Source organism: Herpailurus yagouaroundi, unplaced genomic scaffold, assembly GCF_014898765.1.
Source record: "Herpailurus yagouaroundi ecotype Mexico unplaced genomic scaffold, PumYag 248, whole genome shotgun sequence".
NCBI classification, from domain to species: Eukaryota; Metazoa; Chordata; class Mammalia; order Carnivora; family Felidae; genus Herpailurus; species Herpailurus yagouaroundi.
The window spans coordinates 2,817,405-2,829,372 of NW_024412465.1; the positions used below are offsets into that span (position 1 = coordinate 2,817,405).

Below are 11,968 nucleotides of genomic sequence, written 5' to 3' on the forward strand. Positions count from 1 at the left end.
ATTTTTTTTTTAAACGTTTATTTATTTTTGGGACAGAGAGAGACAGAGCATGAACGGGGGAGGGGCAGAGAGAGAGGGAGACACAGAATCCGAAGCGGGCTCCAGGCTCTGAGCCGTCAGCCCAGAGCCTGACGCGGGGCTCGAACTCACGCGAGATCTCGCGAGATCATGACCTGAGCCGAAGTCGGACGCTCAACCGACTGAGCCACCCAGGCGCCCCTATGATTTTGTTTTAATGTGTATTTGTTTTTGAGGGAAACAGAGAGCAAGCACGAGCAGGGGAGGGGCAGAGAGAGAGGGAGACACAGAATGCGAAGCAGGCTCCGGGCTCCGAGCCATCAGCCCAGAGCCCGACGCGGGGCTCGAACTCACGCGAGATCACGCGAGATCTCGCGAGATCATGACCTGAGCCGAAGTCAGACGCTCAACCGACTGAGCCACCCAGGCGCCCCTATGATTTTGTTTTATTTTATTTTTTTTTTTAATTTTTTTTTTAACGTTTATTTATTTTTTTTGGGACAGAGAGAGACAGAGCATGAACGGGGGAGGGGCAGAGAGAGAGGGAGACACAGAATCGGAAGCAGGCTCCGGGCTCCGAGCCATCAGCCCAGAGCCCGACGCGGGGCTCGAACTCACGGACCGCGAGATCGTGACCTGGCTGAAGTCGGACGCTTAACCGACTGCGCCACCCAGGCGCCCCTGAACGTTTTTTTAAAAGCATATGTTTATTAGATCCATCCGTTGCTGAAAATAACTATAATCCTCCTCTTCACTGAGTCATGTGCCATGTGCTTTTTACCCACTTAAGAACTAACACACTTAGGGGACATTATTATTATCATGGCCAAGTCATGGCTACAACTCAGGCTTGGTTAACTTCCAAAGCATGGAAACCCCTCCATGCCTTCCCCAATGCGATGCATCACGGCATGTAACATCCACACATCAATATCAAAGACAAACTAGACAAACAGGACTCTCCCCAACTTTCCATGCACTCCTGATAATAGGAAACAAATTTGCCGATGTCTTTCCTAGAATTGTAAAACTCGTGTCCACTGTAGAGACAGAGAAACCATGGAGCCTAAGTGTGAGTTATGGGTGTGGGCAGAGCATTAATTAGTCACATCAATATGGGCATAAGTTCCTCTCCATATCTTTGTCTGGTCCCGATGGTGTTCATAAAAAGGCAGTGTGGACTGTAAGCCCATGTGGTTGTCCTACCACCGTATTATCTTCGCTCTTTCTTCCAAATTCCCTGCATGTCTATAATTGCCTGCTAAGACCATTGATCCAAACCCAGTGCACACACACACTGTAGGAAACTGGAGAAAATTCTGCCAATAATTTAGGTGAAACAAAAAGTCTGCCAGCAATAGCAACTTCACATGTGGACTGTGACATGTTCTATTTTGAATTAAGGAAAATAAAACACCCATACAGTTGTGGAGTCTTCTACGTGTGACTTAGACCCATTGTAAACTGTTCTCTTTAACGCAAAGTACCAGGTTCTGCAATGATGAAGAAGAGCGTGAGAAAACACCTCCATTCTAAAACCTCATCTATCGCTTACGATAGCGCAAACTCGAGAGCGTTTAATCAGCATTCTGAGTCTAATTTTCTCTGTAACAGCATCTGAAAAATAACACTGCGTTTGGTCCTGCTAACCTGTCCACTTGTGATGAAATAGAAAAGATTTTAATGAAAAATGTCATCAGAGAAATGCAAATTGAAACAACAGCGAGATAGCACTGTGCGTGCGCTAGAATGGCCAAAGTCCAGAACAAAGACCAATGCGAAATGCTGGCCAGGAAATGGAGCAGCACCAAGGCTCATCCACCGCTGGGCGGAATGCAGAATGGTGCAGCCCCTTTGGTGGTTGCTTCAAAAGTGAAACGTACTACTGTTCCACTACGACCCAGGCATCGTGCTCCTGGGTACTTACCACAAAGAGCTGACCAATGTATGTCCACCCCAAAACCCGCTCATGGGTAGCTGTACAGCAGCTTTATTCATCATTGCACAGACTTGGACACAACCAGGGTGTCCTTCAATAGGTGACTGGATAAATAAATGGTGGTCCATCCAGACAATGGAATTATTCACACTAAAAATGAAATGAGCTCTCAAGCTGTGAAGAGATATGAAGGAACGTCAAGTTCACATTTCTCAGTGAAAGAGACGGGTCTGAAAAGCCTACATAGTCTATGATTCCAGCTCGATGATACTCTGGAGAAGGCAAAACTATGGTGATAGTAAAAAGATCAGGGGTTGCCAGGGGTTGGGGAGGAGGTAATGATGAATTAGCAGAACACAGAGGATTTTTAGGGCGGTGAAATTAGGCTGTGCGATTCTGTAACGGTGGGCACGGGCCATCACACGTTTCTCCAGAACCGTAGAACATATACCACCAAGAGCGAGCCCTAATGTGAAGTATGCACTCTGGGAAATAATGATGTGTCAATATAGGTTCGTCAGTTACAACAAATGCCTCACTCTAGTGTGGGTGTTGATAACAGGGGAGGCTGATGTGTGGGTGGGTGCAGTAGGTATATGGAAAACCTCTGCACCTCCCTCTCAGTTTTTCTATGAACCTAAAACTGTTCCCAAAATTAAATCTTTTAAAATACAGATTTCAGGTGACTTAGGAAACACAATATAAAAGCTAGCTCTCACTAATAAGTCAAAGCACAACCACATCATGGTACAAGAAGAGAGGTTGTGTTGCTATGTTGCACACTCGATGCCTGCAATATTATTGTTTCCCATCGAACTTAGATATTTATTGCATAAAAATAACCTTCTTGGTGCAAGTCCCTGGAATACCATAAGGCACTGAGCGACCTCACACAGATTATTTTCACTTAGCCTATTCCTTAAAGTACACCTGATTTTATTTTATTTTATTTTTTTTGTCCTGAAAGGTTGCCTGATCAAGCACAATTGTTGCCTGTTCCAAGCCATTGGCAATTACTTAAATAAACCAAATCCTGGAAAGGTTCTGTGTAAGGAAGTTAATACTAATATAAATGCCACCAAACGGAGGGAAAGGCATTTAATTACGAAGTTCCAATTTAAGCATAGGGATTACAGGTGATTCTTACCCCCCAGTACCAGTTTCTGTCTCCCTGCCTATGGCCGTGTCCTGCAGGGAATTTTCATACGTCTGTCTTCTTTACTGACTACTTCAAGCCTCCAGTGAACAAGGCCCACTCTCCTTTGCTCCCCACACCTCCAAACAAAGCTAGTATGTGTAGCATGACCGTCAAAATATCAAACCACTCCTTTTTCTTCCACATCTACCGAGGTTGTCTGAAGCTGCAAAGAATGCCGCTTCTACTCTTACAAGGAGAAAGAGAAGGATAACCTACAGAAATCTGAACTTGCTTTGAGCCCTCCAATGTGGTTAAGACCTTCCAATGAGGGACGAGATATGCCACCTCCATTACCTATCTCAGCATGGAGGGGAGAGCCATCCTTCACTCTGGAAAGTGTAGGCGGGGAGAAGTCATTTTCCCTCTACCTTTCTAGGTTCTTGGCTGAGAACTGCCTGCAATAGCAGAAGAACAGGACAAGGGGATGGTCGTTAGGCAGATTTAAGTCACTGTCTTCCCCACTGATACGAGTTTCTAGAGATTCAGCCATCCCTCTCTTTCTGGCACAGAGGAGGGGACACCCTTGCAAACGGAAATTTCCCTTTTAAACGTAAAAAGGTAAATTTCTACCAGGTTTGTGGAGCTTCTTGCATGTCTGCAGCTCCTCAAAATGAATCGGCTCAAAATAACCTTTATGCCCAAGAGGGATATTTTGGTGTCATATTCCTCTCCCCTTCATAATGCTGATGAGGAAAACTTTCCTCTGCCCTTCAGGGTCTTTACAGCTGGATGAAAAGTCAAATTGACATGAGACCCATTAACAGGAGAACGTCAAATTAAGTTTTGTACCTACAGGGATTTGGAAATTCCAAAGACAGGCAGTGGGAGGCTTATGTGACCTGAACAACAGGGGTAGGGGTCTGAGGATACCAAGAGGAGCAAGACCATTAGCAGGAAGGTGACAGGATGTGTGTGGAAAACAAAGGTTGCTCTGTCTTAGGTAAAGAAGAAGCTCTTATTAATACCTCTCTTCTTAGTGCCGGCTCTCCTTTCCAGTGTAAATTTAGACACTTGAGGAGGAGGTAAAGAGTTTTTCCTGAATCTGCTCCATTTCGATGGCTTTTAACTCAAAATACTGTTCATGCCAAGGTGGCCCATCTTGAGGCAGCCTGCCATTGGCCTCCTACAATAAGCAAGACAAAATCTGCTGAAATATTAACCAACTTTTATAGCTCAACTGAGGGCTAGTGTGCCAATCTGGAATAACCTCACGCCCTCTAAGGTGAAGGTTTGAAAGACTGAAATGTCATGGATGTCCTAGCTAGCTCATCCATTCAGGTAGTCTCTTCCTTCATAGGCCTTCACCAGACTATCTACAACTTTTTAAATGACAACAAACAGAGAGCAAGACAAATAATTCCTGTCCAAAGCAATGCAAATTAGGTCCCATGGGAAAAAGTTGCTTTTCACCTTTTGCCAGTGCGATGTTCTTTCCACACATCAACTTTGCTTGGCTGCACAATGGGAAACCAGTACATGAGTTGGTCAGTTTTATATCCATTTGTAAATTCATTTCAGTGTTCCTTATCAGACGTAAATGCTCAAACCAACCATAGATCTTACCAATTCCCTTTTTAATAAGTTAAAATATTCAGTACATGTTTACTTTATAGCTTAATGAGCATCTTGGGTTTACATTTTTAGTTTTTTTTTTTTTTAATTTTTTTTCAATGTTTATTTATTTTTGGGACAGAGAGAGACAGAGCATGAACGGGGGAGGGGCAGAGAGAGAGGGAGACACAGAATCGGAAACAGGCTCCAGGCTCTGAGCCATCAGCCCAGAGCCTGACGCGGGGCTCGAACTCACGGACCGCGAGATCGTGACCTGGCCAAAGTCGGACGCTCAACCGACTGCGCCACCCAGGTGCCCCTACATTTTTAGTTTTATGCTTAGGACCCCAGGCACAAGGAGAGTCTACACTTACTCACAAGCTCTCAGGTGGTCTTACTGTTTCTCAAGAGAGAGGCTGGAAGCAGAGTGGGACATGAGACAGACTCCACCTCAGTGGTACAGGTGTGATGGGGGTTGACCAATACCTGCCAGGGGAAAAGCACAAAGACCCACCACCTTCCCTGAATTCTCTTCTCATAGGGAACAAAATCTTCAATGTCTGATCAAAGGTATGGCAAGTGACATCACTCCCAGGGCCCAGGCACAGAAGCTTTGCAGCTGGGTCAAGCGTAGCAGACAAATCCTCTAATCCTAAGGGAGGGGCAGAAAATTCTGTTGGCCCCCAGATCCTATACTGGTGACAAGCAGAACTCTGCTACCTCCAGGGAAAGGGCATAAACTCCCTCCCACCCAAGACCAACCATAGATGCCAACCCAAGTTTCACTGACAGAGAAGGGAGGCCAGGGATGCTGAGAAGGTCCCATCTCTAAACCCTGGGAATACAAGAGCAAGCTAAATCTGACATTAGATGAGGAGGACAGATCACTGCACCCCTTTCCCCCACACCCTCCCCATCCTTGACATCAGGCTAGCATCGATGAACAAGGAACATCCATGCACTTCTGGGGAAATGAAAGAGCGTGAAGACACCCACTCTGCCTGGGGAAGGTGGGTGGGGGAAACCAAAAGCAGAAACCAAGAGGAAACACTCTAGCGTCTCACATCCAGCCCTAAGCACAAGTAACAGCCCTGCCCCCACTACTGGACACATGAGAAGCCAGTGGTGTCCCAAAGATCACCCAAACACAGCTCCATTCATTCCCAACATTACAGCCAGAAATACTATTTATTTCACTTTTTACCACGTCTTTTGCAGGCAACTCACTCTTAGAAGACCCACCCCCATCACCAACTTGGTTTTACGCTCTGCTCTCAACCATCTTGAAATTCACCATAAGTTGAGATCAAGGGGCCCCACGTTTTTAGTTTGTACTGATCCCTGAATATGATGAAGGTGGTCCTGACTTCTGTTATTCTGCCCGTGGGAGGCAGCTTTCCACAAATTCAAGCACATGTTTCCATACTGCGGCTCAGGAAACCCTGAGTGTCTCAGGACCCTTTCCAAAGGTCCTTGGGCCAAAACCCCGCTCATGACAATTCTCAGACACTGTTGCCTTTCCTCCTCTCTCATTCCCTCACTGATTTGCAGTAACATTTTCCAGAAACTACATGACAGGTGATATTAAAACAGACTGAATGCAGAACCCAATCTGAGAATCCAGCTGCCTTTTATGAAGCTCACTGAGCAGATTTGCTCAGATACATAACAATGGGACCCTAATCACTATTTTTTTAAATACAGTCATTTTTAATCAAAGATGTTATTTATACTAGCATGCAAAGGACTTATTACATTAAATATAAATTTAATATAGTAATAAGTAAATACTTCAAATGTTTCTCCATTTTCATTTCCACTTTTGCCAGATGACGATAGATAGAACCCAGACTAAAAATGTTCTTTGAGGTCCTGGATCATTTTTCAAAAGGCAGAGTGATCCCCCAGATAAAAAATGTTGAAGACTGTTGAGCTAGAGCACGCTGCCTCCTCCCTGCTCCCTAAAATAAAAATTTCGGAAAGGTTAAATGGGCTCGGTGAGCTGATTTGTGTTGACTTGAGAATCCAATGATGAACCCTGACCTGACCTTGAGGGAGACCGACTTCCCTTCCTCCCTACAGATACTCTGTCATTTCTAAATCTCAGAGTCACAACTTTCATGTTGTGGAGTTTTCAGAATATTTAGCTGTTTCTCCTCTGTAGTTTTGGAAATGGTGGGTGACGATGGTAACACATCCAGAGAAAACACCACATGAGCTGAAATGTGTGTACCCCGAGGGAAAGCAGACAGGACTTTGTGTGCGTACATGTGTGCAATCAGGTGCACAAACCTGTATAATAAATAGTAAGATAATTACAGGTATAGGATCGGTAAATCGTATGACAATACTACCTTCACTGAGTGTTAGTGAGTGCAATTAATGTTCCTTCTCCTTTATGCAAACATGTCCCTGGTCAAGTGGCTCCAGGCGACTTTTCTCTACAAGAACTTCCTATACTGCAACGTGCAGGTGACACATGGGGAGGGGTGGGGGGGTGCTTATCACTCTGAAGTGTCCGATTGAGCAAGTTTAGGATGGGGTGGACCTTCTGCATTTTTAGCAAGCTTCTGGACAAGGCTGATGTTGCAGCCCATGGAGGAGGCTTTGAGTAGCAAGGAGATGAACACAACCATGTGGGTTTCTGGTACGTGTGGGTACACGTGCTCCCGGGAAGAGAAAGTGGGGCGGACGAGCTCCTAGCTCCTTTATGACACACACAGACACTGGCATAGTAATACATATTTGGGGCTTTGGTGTCTTAGGTATATTTACCTTGGAAAGGGCATTTTGCCTGCGTTGTAAAACCTTCTGTATTTTCATGTTGGTCGTTAAGGAAAATAGAGCACAATCTTGTTATACTCAATACTATAAGGCCTGCCTCACAGGAATTCACTCAAACTCCATAAAATTTTCCATTATGTCCAGAAAATTTCCTCTAAACAAGTCCACGTTTCATCTCAGTGCCAGGAACGTGGGTTTCAGGTGTCTGCAATGCAAAATAAACAGGCCAAATGAATTTGAATGGCCCCACGAGAAAATCGTTTTCGTCCATGTTTGTATGACTGATTAAAACATGGTTCTATTTTATAAAACATAAAAAATAAATATGGATGGTCTCTGAAGAGAGCAGTTTACATCTAATTTTTAAAGATAAACCTTTTAATGATTTACATTTTCCTTTCCTATCTAAGCACCAAAAGATTTGATTAAAATTTTATCTACTTTGCTATCTGCCATTTTATGCAATTACCATCCCCTTGGATGGTTTTCTTTTTATTATTCTTTAAAGAAAAACTGCAAAGATAATACACGGATAAATTTGAAGGATTTTACAGCCGGGCAATTTTCTCGGTTTTACAACAATTACACTTTTACAAAATTCCGAGTCAGAAAATCCGAAGCTGGGTTCTGAAGGAGGAATGTTCCATGGTAGGGCAGGCGCTGCCTATCTCTGACAATTGCATTGGCGCATCTATCGCAATATGCACATCACACCCGCACGCTTCCGTAAACGAATGGCTTCTGACTTGCTGACACCGTGAAGGATTTCTGTAGTTTCTTGACATATGTATTGTAATGTGGAAACCTCAGAGCCAACAATGGCAGGATCAAGTGTACCATTTCTATGTCACTATAAGCTTATGATGGCACCTGTTTTAAATCAAATGAGATGAGCCATCATATAACATGAGATCCTGTGGTAGTTGCTAAACTTGGTACGAATGTGTATATCCCATGAAGACAGTGCTTTCATGGAGATCCTGAATATAGCAAAGCCTTTGGGGGTTTGGGAACTCAACCCCATGGCAGGAAATCTACTGGCCTTGGAAAGATACAATATGGCTTCTGAATCCTGAGCTAGAGAAATAATCATTGGGAAGTCTGCCGTACTGGAGCAGGCCGATTTTCTCCTTCAATCGAAGGGTTTTCTTTACCGAAGGGTCTGAGGATGGCAATATCAGTAAAAGAGAAGGTATTTTAGGGAACTTTTATAGAAAAGCAAATGGCTACAGCATTTAACAGGAATAATCTTAAGGAGGTGCAGACCGGCTTGAACCTACTTTAACTGGAAGACAATTCAGAGATGGAATGGATCTAAGCAAAATTGAGTTTCATAATGTGACCAGCATTAGAAAGAAAAACACTGTTAACTTTCTACGATCCATATCCTAAAAAGGAGGTGTTTTTTCTTTAATGTCTTGATAATACTTCACAGTGACAGTGTATAAAGGTAGCAACCATTGTTGTGACAAAGAATTAGAGAGAGTTCAGATCATTCGGTCTCCTGTGAAGAAAATAAATAGAAACAGGAGGTAAATAAGAAGAAAATGCTGGGGGGTGCCTGGCTGGCTGGGCCAGTAGAGCAGGACACTCTTGATCTTGGAGTTGTGAGTTCAAGGTCCATGTTGGGCTTAGAGCTTACTTAACAAAAAGAGCTTTTGGGGTGCCTGACTGGCTCAGTCAGAAGAGTGTGTCTCTCTTGATCTTGGAGTTGTGAGTTCAAGCTCCAAGCTGGGTGTAGAGATTACTCAAATAAATAAATTTAAGGAAGAAAATACTGTTTTTTTAAACACACACAAAAACTTTAAGTGTCATTCTTTTTTAAAAAAGAGATTTTATTTTTAAGTAATCTCTACACCCAACATGGGGCTCAAACTCACAACCCGGAGGTGAAGAGTTGCAAGGTCTACTGATGGAACCAGTCAGGAGCCCCTAGGTGCCACTCTTTATCAGGACTCTGTGTGTGTGTGTGTGTGTGTGTGTGTGTGTGTGTTTTGGTAGGGCATGGACATCAAAAAGTATATTCTCTTAAATCCCGGGAATATACTTGTAGATGAGTACAGTATGCATAGTAGTCTTTAAATTTTTTTTAATGTTTATTGATTTTTGAGAGACAGACACAGAGTGTGAGCAGGGGAGGGGCAAAGAGAGAGGGAGACACAGAATCCGAAGCAAGCTCCAGGCTCCACGCTGTCAGCACAGAGCCCAATGTGGGGCTCAAACTCACAGACTGCAAGATCATGACCTGAGCCAAAGTTGGATGCTTAACAGACTGAGCCACCCAGGTACCCCAGCATAGTTTTGAGTGTACTTATAACTAACTAAGGAAGCCATTCATCTCTTACACAGAATGTTCCTAAAAATTAATACAACATTGGAAAATTGAAAACCAAATAACCACCTCTATGCTCCAAAGAGAACATTAGGTCCATGAAACAAAAAATGAACCTTAAATATTTCTTTTAGACAAAATTGTCAAGGATGCTAGTCCAACATTTCATACGTATTCGTTCTTTTCCTTCAGAAGGACACATGCAGGTGCAAACGTAAACCCAACAGGGCCCTCAAGGAAATGAGACATCACAACCCATCTGAGCTTAACTGTGGATTCTTCCCCAGTCAGTCCTCCGGATGACAACTCAGCACGGACGATACGTCTATGGAAGCCCTGATGGATTCTGAGCAGAGGACTCCACTGTGCCTGAACTCCTCACCCACAGAAACTGTGAGACCACACGTGTGTGTTAGTTTAAGTCTGAGGTAAGGTACCGTCTCTGTCAGGGCAGGGAGTGCCATTTGCTCGCTGCTACCTTCTTAGTTTGGTGGGTGGCCCTGCACACGAGGGATACTAGTAATGATAGCTGAAAGGGCATGACTGGTTGCATGATGAAGAGTAACTGTGATGAGGGAAGAAGGGAGAAGTTGTGGCCTGGAAAGTAATAGCTTTGCATTCTGGAAAGGACTTGGTGTTGTTGCTGAATGTTTTCTGAAGCTGTGGCAATCTCTAAAGACAAACACAGTTCTAGCATGAACTGATTCATGTTTGCCGAACAGGTTGGCACTCTGGACCTCAAATACGAGGGTCAGAACCCCATTTATGCCACTTATGAACCTTGAAGCTCTCATCCCATTGTAGCTTCCTTGGTCTCCATCTCCTTATTTGAATGATGCAGATAATAATACCTCACAGGAACAGGATTAAGCCAACTATGCAATGGAAAGACATCCCTGAAAGCACCTCAGGCCATGTGGTTTGACTTCCTTCTTTTCTTCCACAGCCAATCCTCAACTATGGTTCTCCTGAAAACAAAATGAGTCTAGTACCTTCTATTCCATGCATGTTATGGATTTTATTCTTATTATTTTTATTACTCATGGAGAAAGGCAACAAACCAGAAGCTCCCTGAGCTGAGGGAGGTTCCAGAAGATGAAGATCTCTCTGTCTCCTTCTCTATCCCTAGTGGCCTTCCAAATTATAAGGCACAGCATTTTGCACATAGGTTACATTCATTCATGTAATCATCCATCCAATAAATATACATTGAAAACATCATTTATGCCAAGCATATAAAATAGAAAAATAACTATAATTCTTCAAAGAGATCTGTATGGTTCCAAGAGTTAATGTTTTGCTTTGATTTTCTGTAGCTGGATCAGCAACAGAATTCTGCAGCATAAGAGATGATGGTCAGACCAGAGTGAGCCAGGATGTTACCTTAATTGAAGCATCATTCACACTTATAAGATGAACACTGTTTTAATAGGTAAGACCCTATCTTCCTACACCTATAGGAAGATCTGAAAGCAGATGGTTAGCATATTTCCCAGTGAGAGACGGAGATAGAGAATCCCAAGCAGGCTCCGCACTGTCAGCACAGAGCCTGATGTAGGGCTCAAACTCATGAACCATGAGATCATGACCTGAGCCAAAATCAAGAGTCAGATGCTTAACCAACTGAGCCACCTAGGTACCCCTTAAAGAATGATATGTAAATTCAACTGATACCATGGTTTTAATTCAACTAATACCATGGTTTGCTCAAGAAGGAAAATGAGAAACATTCATTTTTTTTTCTATAGAAGAAGGAAGGCAGAGTTCGGCCCACAATGAATTTACATCAAAAATAAAAATTAAATATAAGTGGGAGTCTAAAAAGAACCCTTGGCAAGATATATGTAGGGACCTATAACTCTAAACCATTAGAAAAGACAAATGTCAAACACTTGAATGTATCTTTATTCCCATCTATTTTTCATTCTTATCAAACTAAATAGATTTCATTGAGTTATTTAATTCCAATGACAATAACACTGAGCAAACACAGAAGTCATAAATCACCTCTCTACTAACTGAAATCGTATATTCACCAGAGTATTTTATGTAGAGTGTAAAGGAAATTCACAATTTGTTCACATTCTCCACGACTGAAAAATAGAAAAGGTGAATCTTCTTCTTTGCAGCTCTCAGTGCACCTCTG

At 43.2% G+C, this 11,968-nt stretch overlaps 1 long non-coding RNA gene across 1 annotated transcript in view; it reads left to right on the forward strand.

Annotated features, from left to right (window-relative positions):
• Nucleotides 1–11,423, forward strand: part of LOC121020170 (uncharacterized) — an 87,553-nt gene extending 76,130 nt beyond the window's left edge. Inside the window, exon 3 of the long non-coding RNA XR_005785993.1 lies at nucleotides 10,110–11,423. This is a non-coding gene — a long non-coding RNA (uncharacterized LOC121020170). The remainder of the gene's footprint in view (nucleotides 1–10,109) is intronic.
• Nucleotides 11,424–11,968: the final 545 nt, after the last annotated feature.